We start from the raw sequence: 18,656 nt of genomic DNA on the forward strand, positions 1-18,656 counted from the left end.
TTAGGATATTGCCCACCTCCCTTGTTTTGATCCTACTCCCTCCTCCCCCCTGTAGTGTGTCTCTGGTTTATAGTTGCTTGTTGATTTTGATTTTTACTTTATTATAATTAGTCTTTTTCCTGGTCCCTTATTTAGGTTTTCTAAATTCCTGCTATGAGTGAGACCATCCAGTATTTTTCTTTTTCTTTCTGGCATATTTCACTGAGCATGATCCCTTCTAGAGGAGAAAATTTTTCCTTTTCCTTTTTCTTCTTTTCCACCCCTGGTAATCACCAGTCTCTTCTGTTTACACAGGTTTGGTTGTTTTAGATTCCACATATAAGTGAGTACTTGTCTTCCAGTACTTGTCGTCTAGTACTTGTCTTCCTCTGTCTGACACTTGACTTTACTCTCTTTTCTGATCAAGCTGCTGCCATCTACATGGGACATATATGTTTCATCTGTGTGAGAAAACTGGCCCTCATGGAACATCTCCAAACCGGTGGTGATTCGTATCTCCAAAAATCACCCTTATTTTCCTCAAATACACACAGCCTGACTTGACCCTCAAGACAGAATGGCATCAGTGAACCCTAAAGCCAAAGACTCAGCAAGTAACCCACAACCTTTCAGACCCTAAGGAACTCCATCCTATCCCACACGACATAGTAAGGGCAGTGGGAAACCCACAGGACGAAAGCCATGGCAAGATGGGGCTTCATAAAATCCATTTGAGTGAGCCTCAATTCTCAAACCCCCTTTCTCTGCCTCTTCCATAACCCAAATCACCTCCCAGTCCTGGCCTGTATCTCTGTTTGGCTGCGACCCTCACCCTCAGCCCCTCTCCGTCCTACCCTGTTCAGCCTGGGGCTCACAGCCTTCTGTCCCTAGAGGGGAGGCTTTACATGCAGGGTTCCAGGGGTCAACCCCCTTCTCTCTCACCTCCGGCCCCCCCCCCCTTTCTTTTGGCTCTTGAGCACCCTGTCATTTCTCTAAAATGGAGGAAAGGGGGATGGGTGGAAGAAGAGAAGCAAAGGAACCTTCCTGGGGCCATGGGAGCGACTGCTGTGTTCCCATGGCTGGCTTTCCACTGATCTCGGTGACCCCTGCAGACTCCCCTATGAGTGAGTGTCCCGGAATGTCTCTTTATTAGGTGTCTGGAGAAGTAAAGCTGTCCTGATGCCAGCGCCCCCACACTGAGGACTTTATTAGTTTTTTAATTTTCTGTCTGGGTGCTCCTGCTGCATCAAACTTTCCACAGCTGTTAGGAGCTATTAAATAAGTAGCCTCATCGGGCCTTTCCCTACCCCCAACCCCTTCTTAATAACATGAGAAATTTATGGACCTACTACACGGAGCCTTTAAAATAAAGATACTTTGTCTCTGGTAAGAATTGTTGGGGGTCTGGGTGGGGAGAGGATGTTCTGCCTAAGAAAGGCACCTTGTCTTGTACCCCCACCTTGGCTTAGAGCAGGGCTGCTCTGGCAAGGTGGGGAGACCACTCAGGGATGGGGGGAGCTGCAGAAGGGAGAACCCACTCTGTCAGCCATTCTCCCCAGCCAGGGGGACCAAGAGTAACTCTGACGGTTTTTAAAGCTGACTTGGACTCTCGCCCAGAGTCCGATGCCTGGTTCAAAGCGTTCCCTCCTGAGTGGACATTCTAAGACCTTCCGGGAAGGAAAAAGAACAACTAACTTGTAATGGTACCCTTGCAGGCACAGGACTGTGGTTCTGTACGAAGGTCAGAGCCATTGCTCATGTCTCCCCCGAGATGGAAATCCTATCTCCACCCACCCCACAGTCTGCTCCCTGAGATGGCCTGGACCCAGGGGTCCACAGGACTCCCCGAGAGTCCATCACTGGTGGGGGCACACCAGTACAGACACACTCAGGCAGCGATATATTATTAAATCGAACAGCCTGCTCCTCTCCCATAGCACCAGTTGATCTGAAAGGTTAGGACACTCACTAGGCCAGTGGCGTATAGATTTTGGGGCTTGAGGGTCCAGAGAATTCTCAGCAAACCTCCCGGCTCCAGCCTGCCCAGCAATTTTACTTTGCAGTGGCTGCCTTTAAGCCTCCCTTTGAGAAGACCTTATTTGCAGGGTGAATGTGAAAGCCTAGAGAGAAGAAAACCCTTTGGTGATGCCTGCCTCGGGAACAATTTTGCCTCTGAGAGCAAGTTGGTATTCGGGGTTAATCCCTCTGTGGAAACACTGGGTTGAAAGCCCAGAGGAGGTCAGGGGTCTGATTATGGCTTCTGTTTACATATAAACTTCCTGGTCCCAGGAGACAATCAAAGTAGTGGGGGAAGGGAGTGGGGAAGAAAAGAAAGAAAGAGAGAATTTTTTTTAATTAAATGGTCTTCTCTTAAAAAATAAAGTCAACAAAATAAGGCGGAGCTTGTGGAATCAAGGTTTGATTTTAATGTCAATGTACAAATATTTCTTTTAAACTTTTCAATCAGGATTTACATAATGGGGGGACTGAAGCATCTTTTGAAATGAAATACTGATATATATTTATGTGCGTACATATAGATTAAAAAAAAAAAAGAACAAGGCAAAAGAAACCTGGTCAGTTATCTCTTATGAGCCAGAGGGACAGTTTTCTTTTATTTTTGAGATGGGGCTCTGATTTTTTCTTGGGTTTGGTTTGGTCAGAGAAAATCATCATAAAGACTCCATCACAAAAAGACTCCATCACAAGCAGATGAGTTGAAAACTAGGGTATTTAGGCCAATTTAAAACTGCTATAAACATGTTAAGAAAAGGCTAAATGATAGTATTAAAGCCAAATAACCCTATGCTTTTGGAAGAGTTGAGAGAGCATCTACATGCTCAAGGGAAAACAAAGCAGATCTACGCTGCCTGGGAAGCCATAGGGGGTGGGGGAAGGGGGAGGCACAGGGCAACAGAAAAAAAATGCCAAAATCATGGCCAAAAAAGTAGCTAATTTTTAAGATCTATAACTTCAGGAGTTTTTTTAAAAGGATGAAATTTAAAGGCAAAATGTTTATTTTTTTTCTTTTGAGAAAGAAGTAGGGTTTTAAGAGTCTGTCCCAGACGTCTTTAAGAACATTGAACAAAATGTCCATGAAGAAACCATGGAAGTCCTATTTGCTTGGGACATTGACAACCAGATAAAACTCAGGATAGTAGGATTTAAACCTAAAAACACTCCACAATTAAAAAAGAGATGCCAAATACTAAATGACTAGTTTCCTTTAGTGTTTCTAACTGGTTAGTTTTTTTGAGACTTTGAAAATATTAACGTTGCTCCTCACTGTTCACTTATGTCAAATAAAAAATATTTTTTAAGGGCCTCCCTGGTGGCGCAGCGGCAGCCTCTGCAGCCCCAGTTCATTCCCCGGCACACCCCACCCCCCCACCACAAGGGTCCCACACAAAAAAAAAAATTCTTCAATAAAACCCCATCTTTCACTTAGAGCCTCCAACTACAGAATTTTGGGAAGCTAAATATCTAATATTTTGGAAGTGATGCTTAACAAAAGTATCTTTTAAAAGAAAATCAATGTAAATTGGAATGAAATCCTATAGGCCATTAATTGTCCCTTCAAAAGAACAAAGAAAAATTTAAATTCTTTCATTTTCCTCAATGAATTCTGTGATGTTCCAATTCATGAGCCACTTGGTGTCTTTCTTAACCTCTTAGGATTTTTCCTCTTTTATTTCTCTTATTTCCTAAATGATAATGGTATCTTGCTATTTTCGGAGCATCTGCCAGCAGGAAGGTGGCTGTTTCAGTAGCAAGGAGTAAAGAGACAAGAGCAGGAGAAAGAATGACACAGACAAACAATGCAACATCAGAGCAGCAGAGGCAGAAGTTCACCAGCTCCGGAGCTTCAGAAATGCCAGGGCTGAAGACAGGCATTGAGAAGGCACACCTAACACAAAATGTCGTGTTTCTTAGGGTCAACCAGAGAATCAACTTTTGAGAAAGTGAAGCATTTCACCAGCTGAAAGGGGAAAGAATTTGGGAACCACTGGCAAAAATCAGAGGCTGTCATGGAGCAAGTGGTGAGTCAAAGGGTGATATCAGACTGTGTTTTAGCGTTAGAAGCAAGGCCTGACAGCAGGCAGCCCTTGAGCCCCAAAATGCAAGTGACTAGGCTCAGTGGTCTGCAATGTGCTCGTAATTTATCAGCCTGGGCATATTTAACAGTAAAAGAGGGAGAGTCTATTACACTTACAACAGACCACCCGTTAAGCCTGAACTCCTTAGGTGAACTGGGACATTGTCCATCCTAATTATATATCCCCCCGAAGTCCAGGAGGTAAAGTGTAGCAGGGCCCCCAGTTGTGCTCCTTTTCCCAAGGGGACACCTCCACGGTGTCAAGGAGTAGGGCCCCAGGAAGGCAACCAAGTGTGGGAATGGGCTGTTTTCATTCTTCCCCTCTGGGGTATTCACAACACCTATATTATACATATAAATTATATATGAAAATTATATGCAATATATTATATAAATTATGTCACATAGTATAACATAGTAAGATAAAGATCTTGAGAAGCCTGCCATAAATTATTTTTTTTAATTAATAAATTTTATTTTTATATTCCTCATACATTTGCAATCCCCCCATTCTGACCCCAATCCTTCCCCTCCCGCCCCCCCACCCCCCAAAAGTGTCTCTGGTTCATAGTTTTTGTTGATTTTGATTTTCACTTTCTTATAGTTATTCATTTTCCTGGTCCCTTATTTAAGTTTTCTAGATTCCTGCTATGAGTGAGACCATCCGGTATTTTTCTTTTTCTTTTTGGCTTATTTCACTGAGCATGATCCCTTCCAGTGCCATCCATGTTGCTGCAAATTGCATGTGTTTATCTTTTTTGAATGCTGAGTAATATTCCATGGTATATATGTACCACATCTTCTTGATCCAGTCATCTATTTTTGGGCATTTGGGCTGTTTCCAAAGCTTAGCTATTGTAAATAGTGCTGCTATAAACATAGGGGTGCAGGTGTTCTTTGGAATTGATGTTTCTGTGTTCTTTGGGTAAAACCGAACAAGGACAACACAAAAAAAGAAAACTATAGGCCAATCTCCCTAATGAACACTGATGCAAAAATCCTCAATAAAATTTTAGCTATCAGAATCCAACAGTGTATCCATAAGGTAATTCACCACGACCAGGTAGGATTCATTCCAGGGACACAAGGATGGTTTAACATCCGAAAATCAATCAACGTTATCCAACACATCAACAAAAAGAAATATAAAAACCATATGATAATATCAATAGATGCTGAGAAAGCTTTCGACAAAGTGCAACACCCATTCATGATAAAAGCCCTTGAAATTCTTGGGATACAAGGAACGTACCTCAACATCATAAAGGCCATATATGACAAGCCAACAGCCAGTATCATTCTCAATGGTGAAAAGCTGAAAGCCTGCCATAAATTAAACTGGAGCAGGTCCTCGAATAATATATTTTTTTTCCATGTCATCTCATTATATTGTTGATGAGAGAAAAAAATTTCAATTCCCAGTCAGGGCCACTGTCTGTGTGGGGTTTGTGGGTGCTCCCTGCATCTCATGAGTCCCCTCACACTCTGGTTTCCCCCCACATCCCAAAGCTGTATGTGTTAGATTCACTGGTATTTTAACTGTTCCAGTGTGAGTGAGTAGGTGTGAGCATGCCCTGTGATGGCAAGGTGTCTTGTACTCAAAGTTGGTACCTACCTTGTGCCCAGAGCTGCTAGATAGACTCCTGCCACCTGCCACCCTGAATAAATAGGTTGGAAAATGAATGAATGAATCGATCAATGAATACAATTCGTTTAGGATCTTTATTTGGAAGCTTGGTGGTGTTCTTGTGACTAGAAACATACCATGGAAACTTAACTTTTGTTAAACCAATTAGTCTGTGGTAAAAGTGACTTTCTCACACATCATTTCACTTAAAGTTCCCAAGATCCTATCGATGACATTTGGTGAGGACCTAACGTACTTAGCACTGTTCAACCAAGATTTTCTAGAAGTTTTGGATTACCATGAGACCTTCTGTCTTCTGAACACCTAGAACATACAGGCAAACTCGGCTCTAAACCTTTGTTGACAAAATCCAGTGGGAAAGAAAGGTTGGGATTACAAGCCTTCTCTGGGAAATGGAAGCTGGCAGAGTATCTGGAAGCTTCCAGTGCTCCCGAAGATGACACTGACAGATGTTCGGCTGGTGAGGTAATACAAGCACCTACCCAGCACAGCCAAAAAGCCTGCAGAAACAAGTCTGAAGTCATCCCACATGGTGAGATGAGAGCCTTTGAGTTCACGTGTATGGAGGTAGGTCTTTCCATTTCCTTAAATGAGGTGGCAACAAGGATTCATTTGATGTTAAGGAAATAGTGAGACTGTCCCAAGCTCCGCTGAAACATGAAGAATCTTTATTCCTCTCTAAGCGTTTCTTCCTGGGTGGTGGGGGGTAAGGGAAAGGGGTGAAGACTGAAGTGAAGAGGCTACACTTCATCCATTCTGCCATGTTCCTTAAGGGAGATAGTATGGGTATCACAGCCTCAGTCAGGGCTGTTCTGAATGAGAGGATAAGTTCGGGTAAGGGAGGTGACAGACCACAAAGGATAGGAGTCAAGCCACAGGCTACCTGGGCCCCAGGTTAAGCACGTCACCAGATGTGGTGGTGCTGTGTGGATCTGGAGTCCACCAGACAGGAGCTACCAGTTTCAAAGCCACTCTGCAGCTCTCACCTGGATTACCACAAAATCCTCAGAGACTTCTCCTTGTGGCTAGTCTCTCATCATTCCTGTTTGTTCTTCACTTTGCAGCCTGAAATACAAACTCATGCTTATCTTTCAGAGCATCCCACAGGGAGATGTCAAATCCACCATGGGCAGAAATCCTTTAGAAAGGTCATGGTGATGGGAAATGGGCGGACAGATTAATGATTCCCATCAACAGTGTTCAAACTTCTTTTCATGGCACACCAGACCCTTCAGGAGAGCTAAGACGATTCCCCAATCTCTCCTTTTCCCCTCCATTTCTACCCACCCTCTACTACATCTTTGGTCCCTAAGCCAGCCACTCTTCTCGTAATCCCTTGCTTTTCCTACTGTTGCTTGCCTATAATACCCTGGCCCCTAGCAGAGTCCTACTCATGACATTTCATCTTTTATTGAAAAACTTTCCCCACCACCCCCTGCAACATCTCTACTCAAGCAGAATTCAAGTCTTTCCCCTAATGGACCCACATCACTTTGCTTGGCCACTATTGTGCTTTCAGGGAGTTTCCTTAACTGGACTCCAAGTGCTGGACAGTAGGAAGCTGACACAGCAACTCTTTTTTCCCCTGTGCCTACCCCAACACCTGTCACAGAGTCAGTGCCCAGTTAATGTGGAGTCAGACCACAACAAACGGAGCTCTGCCTCCCTTTCCAGATTCAGTTGTCCTCCCTTTATCATATAAAATCTGAAAATGAAAGACAACAGAAAAAAATTTCTTTATATTGGAGGCTGAAAAGAATGATCAAAATGGGGCCTCCCCTGGTGGCGCAGCGGTTGAGCATCCTCTGCAGTTCTGGTTTGATCCCCGGCCACCAGCGAGGGTCCCACATGGCACACAGACCTCTCCTGCCACCCGCTGCACCCCTCAAGCAGTGTATTTTGTCAGTTTGTCTGTTCCCCACTCTAGCTCTAGTGAATTCTTTCACCCTCCCACGCTTCTGATTGTACCCAGTGCTTGAATAAATAAATAAATAAATAAATAAATAAATAAATAAATATATTTTTTTTTTTTTAAAAGAATGATCAAAATGTTTGAAATGTGCAAGTGAACCAAGATTTTACAACCGTGATTGAGCAAAAGGTTGTTTGCTGGAGTTCACCAGCCTGTCAATTCATTTCCCAAGAGAAAAGGTAGTTTGAATGGCTTAAGTCTCTTCAAAAAGAACCAAAGCCCATCTACCTCCACCTCCACCCCAATATCTATGATCCAGGAGTCTCCTAGGAAGCAGGCGTAAACACTGGGATGGACAGTCACCTTCAAAGGGTAGGGATTTCTAAGTTAGAAGAGAAAAGTGAGGAAAAAGGAAATCAAGGACTGTGGCAGTCTGGGACTTGAGAAAAGGACCAAAAGTCTTGATGATAAAACACAGAGCTGAAAATAATCCTAAAATCCAAGAAGGACAGAGGGGAAAGATGCAGTCCAAGAAGTGCACATGGCCCAATAGATCTAGAAGACGGAAGTGGGAGGCAAGAGGCAGCTTATCCTCAGGGTGGCAGCTTATCCTCAGGGTGTAAAAGGTAAACAAGAAAGTCATACTTTTGCTGTTCTCTGGTTAATTTCTAGCCATAAAAATATGGTCCAAGACTTTATAGAAATATTAGAACATAATCAATATTTTAGATTAATCAAACAATGTCATTTATGCACCTCTCAAGGCAGAGAGAGTAATGGTTATGAAGAAATTCACACAAATTCTTGTGCCAAGAACAAAAAATTGAGAATAAAGAATCATCAGGGGGATAGTGAGAAATCAAGGATGACAAACATGGGGCATCCTCCATCCCAGCAAAACCAGAGGGAAGAGGAGCAGTACAGCACTTCAGAGGCTTACTGCTGTGGGGGAAGAGCAAGCACAAGGGTCCTGCAGGATGTTTTCATAATGGAGGATGCTTTGGGAGTATTGCTGAGTGATTGTCCTCTGGGTCTAGATCATAACTGCAAAATCAGTCCTTGACATCATCGCCCCCAGGACTTGGAGGGGAGATATCTAGATCAACCTTCGTTCTGTCCAAAACCCTCTCCCCATGGGCTGCTTCATGTGCTCAGCCAACTTGTGCATTACCATTTTCAGGTATCTGACTTCTAGAAGGTTCTTTCCTATGATGAGCTATATTCTTCCCATGGAAAGCAGGGGAGGAGTAGGGGGAAGTACTGGGAGATGACAAGTTGGCCACCCTGCCCATGCCTGGCCCTCAGGTTTATGAAGACAGGTTAAAGCTCCAAACTTACCAACCCTTTGCTTGGTGTGACATTAGTCCCAGTCTGTCACTCACCTAGCCAACGTCCTGGGCCAACCTGTACTTGGAACAGAGTGCAGAAGTTCCGGAGGACAAGCTTCATCCTCTCTGCTGTTATGGGAGGCATCAGATGGTTATTAATACAACAGCAACTCTATCTTGATGCACACAGAAAAACAAGAGATCCCCCTCCCCCAATCAGCTGCAAAGTTTGTGTTGTTCCTGACAAAAACCTGTGGTGAAGGGGTCAAGCCATCATAGCTACCTTGGGGCCAGTGTCACCTTTCTCTCCTCCTCCCTTTCCACTTCAGTCCTTACTGTGCTGATTCTTAACCTTGTTAGTTTCTCTGCCTCCTCCACAGATCTGTTTAAGTGTAACTGTTCACCCTCCCAAGGAAATCCTCACTTACCCCCAATAAGTGCTCCCCAAATAGGAGAACTCACAAAGAGTGCCATGCAAGACTAAAAGGCACTGAGTAAGGAAAACTTCATTTCCCCTTCAAAACGACAGCCCAACTGGGCATGGAGCAAGGCTCCCAGATGGGGCAGGAGTGCACCATCTCGTGGCCTCCAACACTGGCTTCCAGAGACCTTCCTCATCTTAGGGACCCCACTGGCCTCTCAGCTCAGGAATGCCCCATCTCTCCTAATAAAATCAAAACCAAGCCCTTCGAGCCTGGCTTTGGCCAGAGACTCTTCAAATAGGAGAACAACTTAGAAGGAGCTAGTACAGTGAGATCCAATTGCATGGAAAGAAATGGCTCCTTGCTTTGAGTATCACCTTGCAGTCACGGCCAATTTTAGATTCATCATCTCATTGATTCGCAGCATTATCCAGTGAGGCAGAAGAAAGTTATTTTAATTTTCCAGATGAAGAAACTGAGGCCTAGAGGAGAGAAAGTGAACTTCCCAAATTTATACAACAAATCAGAGAAGAGTTGATTCTAGAACCGCTGTCTATGCACTGGTTCATATTCAGTCTTAAAATGTCCCCACCGCGAACACTTTATGTGCAAACACTTTTCAAACACAATGAAAAGTACAAATAGTTGATACTTTCTGGGGACCTAAAAGGGATCAGAATAATCAGCCTCTGTCCTGCAGCTCCAGCCCTCAACCCATGATGGCGTACTGACATCCTTTGTGATAAAAGCCATCTGTCAGGGACCCAGTGGAACACACAGCCACGCCCTGGGGCACTGCAGGCCACTGAGTCAGGAGGAGCATTCCCACGGGTGACCACAGGCTGCCTCAGGCTGTTGCCCTGGGAGAGGAGAGAAGCAGCAAGCAAAGAGCTGCCCGCCCTGCCCAGCCTCTCAGGAGCAATAGCTTAGCCCCGAAGCTGGCAAGCGCCCACCACTTGGGTGTGACTCGGCTGGGTGCCAGCCCTGCAAGCCTGTCCAGGTCTCAGTTCCTGGTAACACCCTCGTGCTTCACCCTCTTGCATAGGGGAGAAGAGTCATCAATCTGGATGCAGCCCAACTCAGCAGCTGATAGGAGCAGTGAACGCAGAGGTCTTCACCAGGCCAACAAGTTATTCAAACAGGAGTCTTAAAGCTACTGATTCAAAGGATTGAACATCAGGCTCACAGAAAGCATTTTTTCTAAATAAGTGCATCTTCATATTCACAGCAGGACACACTCAGAACTCTTCTAACTAGCAACCTGGAGACATTTCTGTAATTAATGTTGGATGAGGATGTACCAAGTGCATAGTTGAGGATGTACCAAGTGCATAGTTACACAAACACCCACAAGAGGATGGCCATGGGTCAGGATGTGCAAAGTGGGATGTGAAGACACCAGAGAGAGTACTATGCTTCCTCAGTTCAAATCAGAGTTCATCTGTACAAAAGCACTGTGACCTCGGGCATGTCGTGCAACATCTCTGTGCCTCAGTTTACTTCCCTGCAAAATGGGGGTGCTACCAGCTAGCTCATAGACTTATGAGAATTAAATAAGATGAATGTGGTAAGCCCTTGCTAAATGCTAGGCATGATTACATATTTTTAGTTAGTCCTTTCCATAACATAAGGAGATGGGAACTATTACTCTCCCCGTTTCCCAGGTGAGAAAAATGGGCTCAGGGGCATTAAACAAGATTCCTGAGGTCACAGAACTAATAAGAGGCAAACTCAAGACCCTAAGTAGCTCTGTCAGGATCCAAGCCCCTTGCTCTTATTTACTGTACTCAACAATGCAAATGCCTCCTGAGAACTCATTTCCTTTATAATGGGAGGGAATGTGTGTTTATTAAGTGGAGGGGTTAACAGGCACAACTCAGCAGCTGATAGAAACAATGAGCAGTAGAAATCGTCCCAGTCATGGCTTTACACCAGTTAGCAGAAATAAATAACTGGTTCGACCAAGACATGACTAGGGTCTCCCCAAGGGCCACGGAAAGTCAGGGGAGTGCATGTGCTGCACCCCAGGCCCCACCAACTTCTGCTCTGCCTACAGTCCCTCTTTCTTCTGCTCCATGATGTCTCCATGCATCAGAAGTCAGGCCTCCTGGCTCGCTGGACATTGGCTTCTGTGGGAAGCCAAACTGTGTTACCCTAGCACTGTTCTGATTTCAGCAAAATAAGATCTGTAAGAACAAGAAATGCCCTGGTTCCATCCTTAATAACCAACATGAACTTATAAAAAATGCATTTTTACCCATCTCAGTGGTGCAACTCAAAAGGGCAAAATAAATTATAACTCTAGGTATTTATAGTACTCAGAGTACTAAGTCCTGAGGCGAGATAAGAGATTTCAAGGGAAAGGGGTCCACTAAAACCTAAAACCATGGATTTGTACAAGCATATTTAATACAAAGGCTGGAGATGTCCATTTGAATGTTTTTTTAAAAACATTGAGGAAGCATTAAAAATTGAAGTTTAAAATGTTCTCTTTTTGCATAATATAAACCTACACATTCTTTCTCATCCCATTTTGTTTCATACACACACACACACACACACGCACTCATACACACAAACACACACACATACATACACATAGGTACAAACATACCAAAGCAGGAAATACATAAAAACATTGATAGTGGTTAACCTCTGGAGCATGTGTTAATGCTAATTTTTTTCCTTCTTTATACATTTCTGTATTTTGTAACATGTATATCATGAATCTGTATTATTTTCATAATCTGCAAAGATGCCAAAATTATTATTCCAGTTTAAATTAATGCCAGGGAAACCAATTTGCTCATATCAGCAAGCAGTATTTTAAATTTGTGGAAAAGTCTAAGAATTCAGTTATAATACAATTGGAAAAGAGCTAATTAAGAAAAATCAAGAAATAGCTAATGAATATAGAGAGTAGACTATAATTTATATTGAAAATATAATTTAAATTTTGCAATAAAGTACTAATGATGCATCAGAAACAAATTTGGTTTGGCTGTTTTGAATCTATTTACAAAAGGTATAACGCATTAAATTTATCTCTAAGTGTTAAGCAATAATCTTTAACCTTGTGGAAGGTGGTTTCATAGACCCATTTGAGAATGAGAGAAGACTCTCAAATAACAAACCTTTCCCCCACAAAGAGGAAATGCGTGTGCGTGCGCCTCACAAAAATTTACATAAAAGTTTAGAAGTTTACAGATCCCTGACACCATCCAATTCTTCCCCAACCAACTTCAGCCAATGAAACACATGTTAAGAAACTGCTTCAGTTTGAGTTCTCTGAGTTCTGGCAAGATGGCTGCATAAAAAGCCAGCTTACCCCCTCCAGATGCTCACATTGAAATTGCAGCAAAACAAACAAGAACAACAACAACAACAAAAAAAAAAAAACAACAAGAAAAAACAGATGACCACAGCAACAATAGGAGCAACAGTCTGCAGGAAAGGGTAGGAAAAACTTAAAGTGAATCTTGTTAATAGTGATAACTGAGCACTATAACCCATAAGAAGGAGGGGCAGCTGCCCCCTACAGTTGCTGACACGAGCACATGCCAATACGGAGCTTCTGAGACCTCGAACCACAAAGATAAGGAGGTACAGGAGTTGGCACACAGAAAGGAGAGTTGCAGGGGTGGGGTTCAGAGCAAGGATTCTTGGCTTGAGCCTGAGGCTCACAACATAGAACAGCTGGAGCCTGAATCAACAGGGAAAAGCAGGTCAGAGCACCTGGGTCTTAGAGAAAAGCCCAGGCTGAGATATTCAAAACACCTGCCACTCCCCACCCCAGGGCTAAAACCAAAACAAAGAAACACTTGAACAAACTACAGCTCAAGCACCTGTCAATAAGAGGAGCAAACACCCCAGGATAAGGCCCAGGGCTCGAAAAGAAAAGAAAACAACTACTGCCAGTGACCCCATATCTTCTATAATGCTTGCCCAGTGCTGCATCTAGTGCTTAAAAATAATCTAGCACAGAAGTGTGTATGAGACTGTAAGAGACGCTGTAAGGTCAGGAATGGACACTGTGCAGGTTTTCTAAGATCTCATGCAGACCGTGTAAAGGAGGAGTCAGAGCCCTCAGTGGTTTTGCAGGTTTTTATTGGGATTACCAGGTACATGGCAGGCAGGGGCACTGGTGGGCTGGTAGGCTGGCAGTCCTCCCAGCCCCCAGCAGGTCTTCACTCTGGGCTCTCCGGCCTTCTCTCAGCTTCTGCCTCTCTTGCTTCTCTCTCGGATTCTACTCGTTCTTGGCTTCTTCTGGAGTCCCCATGACGCCACCCTTAAAAGCCCAGTCTTTCAGCCCAGGTGTACCCACTTCAGGTGCCCGCCATCAGGCATGCATTCAGGACCACAGGTTTCCCTCATCTATCCTAATGGCGGGAGGGCAGAAAAGCCTGATACCTTTTACCTACCCTACAGACACTGAGACTGAGGAGATGACCCAAAGGAGGGGACATCACTGTGGATCCCTACCATGCAACTCTGACCCCCACAGCAAGGTAGGAAATCAGAATTCCTGAGTTTCTTGGAGGTGATCTTGTGGTACTGTAGGGTAAGGAAAAATGTCAGGCTTTTCTGCCCTCCCACCATCAGTATAGATGACGGAACCCTGTGGTCCTTCAGGCATGCCTGATGGCAGGCACCTGGAGTAGGGTGTAGGCATAGGTAGATGGGATTCACCTGGGCTGAGACTGGGCTTTTAAGGGCGGTGTCACGGGGACACCAGCAGAAGCCGAAAGAGAAGCCGAGAGAGAAGCAGAGATCACCGGAGAGCCCAGATAGAGTGAGGATTTGCTGGGGGGGCTGGGAGGCTGGCAGGCCTCCAGCACCCTTGCCTGCTGTGTACCAGGTAAATCCCAATAAAAGACCTGCAAAAACCACTGAGGACTCTGACTCCTCCTTTACCCGATCCTCTGGATCATAGAAAACCTGCTCCATGGTCCTTCCCGCCTTACAATTGGCGTAAGTCGGCAAGATGATCCATGCAGACGGGTATGGAGCCCACCGAAGACCTGAAGGCACTAAGGAGTAACAGACTAATAAAAAGATAGAACACACTACAAATGTGTGCCTGTGACAATGCTGGAGGGGCCATGGCGGGACAGAAAGTAGACACCATCCAGGAGCTGTGGGACGAGACCTCAGCTGAAAGAGGAGACGCCAGAGAAGACCAGCCAACGACCCCTGAGGCAGCAAGAATCGTGGGGGAGAGAGGGCCACGATTCTGAGCTCGCAGGTGCTGATGGCAGGGAGAGGCCTAATGGACTTGGACTGACAATACCGCCAGAAGGCGGAGGACCTTGGTAGGTTATGTCTTTTGGGAATCTGGGGGTGGCCAGTGGGATGGCTAAAAGCAGCCTGTGTATGCCCAGCATCTAGGCAAAGGAGAAAAGCCAACTGAGAAGGCAAAAGCTGGTACTGATGCTAAGTTTGAGAAGCCCTGAGTGGCTGTTAAGCAGCCTAAGTATGCTGTAGACCAGTGAGTCTCGTAAAATCACCTGTGGGTGATGTCCTGCTCGTTCTTGAGTGAGGGTGAGGAGCTGAGGAACCCGTCCTTAGCGGATGGGTGGGGAACGTGGCTTGGGGTGGAGCCCAAGCCCAATGCAGAGTTTGGATCCCCGACCCATGTGCTTGTGCAGTGGGTTGGCCTGAGTGCAGGGGTCTGCGAGTCGCATTGGTGGCTATGAAGCGCGAGTGTTGGAGCGTCTGCAGACAGAAACCCTGAGGGTTGGCGATTACCCCCAACAGAATAGAATCGCCAATCCCAGAGTGAGTGCATCCTGGGGGTGGATGTGGTGTGTGGCTTGTAGCCGAGACTACAGCCAGAAAAGCCCAGGAAGCCTGAAGGCTCCTGGTGTGTTACAGTAGATGCCGTGAGTGATTCCCCTCCCTCGTATGAGCAGTGCCTTCGGCAGCAGATTTGGTGGCTCATCTACTGGTACTGTTATAGGGCAACCCCGATATTAAACGGGTTCCTGGCTGTGGGTCCTCACCCACGCGCTTTAAAGGGACTTATGAATACTCTACTACAGACACACACAAAAGGGTTAATAAAAGGTTTATTTACAAGAGAAAAGGAAATAAGGAAAATGTACAACTCAGGGAGAAAATAGGGAAATAAAGTCTTTAATGCGTCCTACCCGATCCGACGACCTGGAAACCCAAAGTCACTCTCAGAGCTGGCTGGACGCTGCGAGCTGGTGGAGAGCCAAAATGGGGGATCCCCAAAGCCCACGTGTCTGCCTTTTGTATCCACCTGGCTGCTTAACCCCACCCTCAGGTCCCAGCCACCTTCCCTTTGGTGGTGATGGGATTTGGAGTTCCCAGTGTCTTTGGCTTTGACCTGGGGTGGGGGTGGAGTCCACAAAGCCTATATGGAATTTGCTTTGGGACATCCTTTTCCCCCTAACAGTACCAATGATTGTCTTTTGCCACTAGGTTGGTGCCCTGCCTGGACTTATTTGTGTTCTGTTGTATTTTGTTGTTATATTGTGATGTATTTTCTTTTGTGGGCCATGGCTGCATTGTTTATGTTTGCTAAGAAAATTGTATATATGTAGACTATATGGCAGAAAACCCTGAGGGTGTGGACTGTAAGGTAAGGAAAATGTCAGGCTTTTCTACCCTCCCGCCATCAGGATAGATGATGGAACCCTGTGGTCCTTCAGGCATGACTATTGGCGAGCACCTGGTGTAAGGTGTGGGCTTAGGTACATGGGATTCACCTGGGCTGAGATTGGGCTTTAAAGGGCTGCATCACGGGGACGCCAGCAGAAGACGAAAGAGAAGCCAAGAGAGAAGCAGAGAACCAGAAGCAGAGATCACTGGAGAGCCCAGATAGAGCCAGGATTTGCTGGGGGCTGGGAGGACTGCCAGCCTCCCGGCCCCCCAGCACCCTTGGCTGCTGTGTACTGGTTAAATCCCAATAAAAGACCTGCAAAAACCACTGAGGAATCTGACTCCTCCTTCACCCGGTCTGCTGGATCATAGAAAACCTGCACTGTGCCCAGTCCTGCCCTTACAGTTACCCAACTGCCTTGGTACTACCCTTGCTGCTACCAGTCCTCAGATTACTTCAATGGGGACAAAAACAACAGTGAAAAAATCCAGCCTTATTACAATTCATAAAATACTGCAATTAAGAAGATAGAACACACTACATATGCTGGAACAAAAAAACCCCAACCCTGCAGAAAAGAAGAAGATGAAAGAAGAGTTCAAGGGACAGTTCTAACAATGCTCAGGAAACTAAAAAAAAAGAAGAAAAATGGAGGCTATAAAAGAATAGATTAAAGATAAAGAAAACATGAGGCAGCAACAATTAGAAATAACAGAGTAGGAGCACTGTCACTGATTTATTGAGGTCCTCAACAGCAGACAAACAAAAACAAATGAAGAAAATTAATAAGATTGAAGTTGCAGTGTTGGAAAACACAAAAATGGAACAATATGAAGAAAAAAGAATTAAAAAAAAATAAAAATAGTGTAAAAGCTCTTTGAGATAACTTAAAGGCACAAGAAAGTATGAAATGTAACCATTTTCAACAAAATGAAGAGAATTTGAGAGACTTATATGTTGCAAGTCAGAATGATAAACAACTAATGGACCTTTATACAGCAGACATTTGATAGCATAAAACACTTTCAAAAACCAGTGGTCATCAATTAATATCCTCAGAACTCTGAGATTAAGGAAGAGAGTGGAGGGAAAGGGAAAAAGGGATATAAAGAATCATCATGGGTCCTCCCCGGTGGCGCAGCGGTTGAGCGCTGGGTTGCGAAGCTGCCCGTCAGCCTCTGCAGCACCGGTTCGATCCCCGGCTGCTCCCTGGCCACTGGAGGAGGGTCCCGCATGGCGCGCAGACCTCTCCTGCCGCCCGCTGCTCCCCTCAGCAGTGTACTTCGGTCCCTCTGCCTGCTCTGCTCCCTGCTCTGGCTCTGGTGAATTCTCTCACCAGACTGTACCCAGTGCTTGTATAAATAAATAAAAAATAAATCTTTAAAAAAAAAACATCATGGCTTCTAATCTATAAAATTAAAAGTTAAAAAAATTAATTGAAAGTAATATATGATCAAATATTTTTATTAAAAAATTCTCCATCTCCAAAAGTTTTTATTAGATAATTTCAAACACAGAGAAAAGTTGAAAGAATAGAACAATGAATGTCCATATACCTTCTTCCCAGACTTACTTAACAATTCTTTATATTTTGCGATACTAGATTTGTTTACTTTCTTACTGAAACATTTGAAAATTGTAGACATTCTAGCACATTGCTTATAAATACTTCAGCATGTGCTCCTTAAAAGTAGACATTCTTCTTTATAACAGGCATATTATACCCAAGGATACTAAGAAGAATTTCATAATATCTATTAACAAGTGTGTTTCATTATTTATTTTTATTTTCCTACATCGTATTTGATTTCTCCCCTCTGGTGTGGTTCCCGTAGTTCTCCCACCACCATGGCACAAGTGACCCATCACCACAGTCCCTTGTGCTCTTCCCTCCCCTGTTATGACTCCTTCCTCTTCCCCTCCCTGGCTGTATGCCTCAGATCTATGGTCAGCTATCAAGAATGTTTTTAGTGTTATAAACAATCGTGAAGATGGTTGTAGGGTAAGTGAAAAAGTATCAGGCTTTTCTGCCCTCCTGCCATTAGGATTGATGATGGATCCCTGCAGTCCTGAATGCATGCCTGATGGCGGGCACCTGGAGTAGGGGGTGGGCATAGGTAGATGGGATTCACCTGGGCTAAGACTGGGCTTATAAGGGTGGCATCATGGGGACGCCAGCAGAGAGCAGAACCACAAGAGCAGCAGAGAACAAGGCCACCAGAGAACACCGGAGAGCCCAGGTAGAGTGAAGACTTGCTGGCAGGCCTCTCAGCCCCCTGGCACCCCTTGCCAGCCGGAGAGTTTTGCCTTAGAGTGCAGTGTGGTGTGGTGCCAAGGATGGAGGAGTGCGGTGGAGAATGGCAGAGCACTACAGGGCTGCTAGAACCGGTAATGAACCTACCCAGTATGGGTTGGTTGTGTTACAATTGTGAAGTCTCAGAAGAGTGTAAAGAGCCACTAGTGATATTCTGTGAAGATTGTAAAAAATACACTGTTCCAAAAAGAGCAGTGGGCAGAACCTCCCCATCTTGTCTCTCGAGCATGTCTTGGGGCAATAGCTGCCTGCCCCCACCACATCAGGCTGTAGGGTAGGGTTAAAAAGTATCAGGCTTTTCTGCCCTCCCGCCATTAGGATTGATGATG

The sequence above is a fragment of the Talpa occidentalis genome, unplaced genomic scaffold, assembly GCF_014898055.3.
Source record: "Talpa occidentalis isolate TD23 unplaced genomic scaffold, MPIMG_talOcc4v2.1 talOcc4.4, whole genome shotgun sequence".
Lineage (NCBI taxonomy): Eukaryota > Metazoa > Chordata > Mammalia > Eulipotyphla > Talpidae > Talpa > Talpa occidentalis.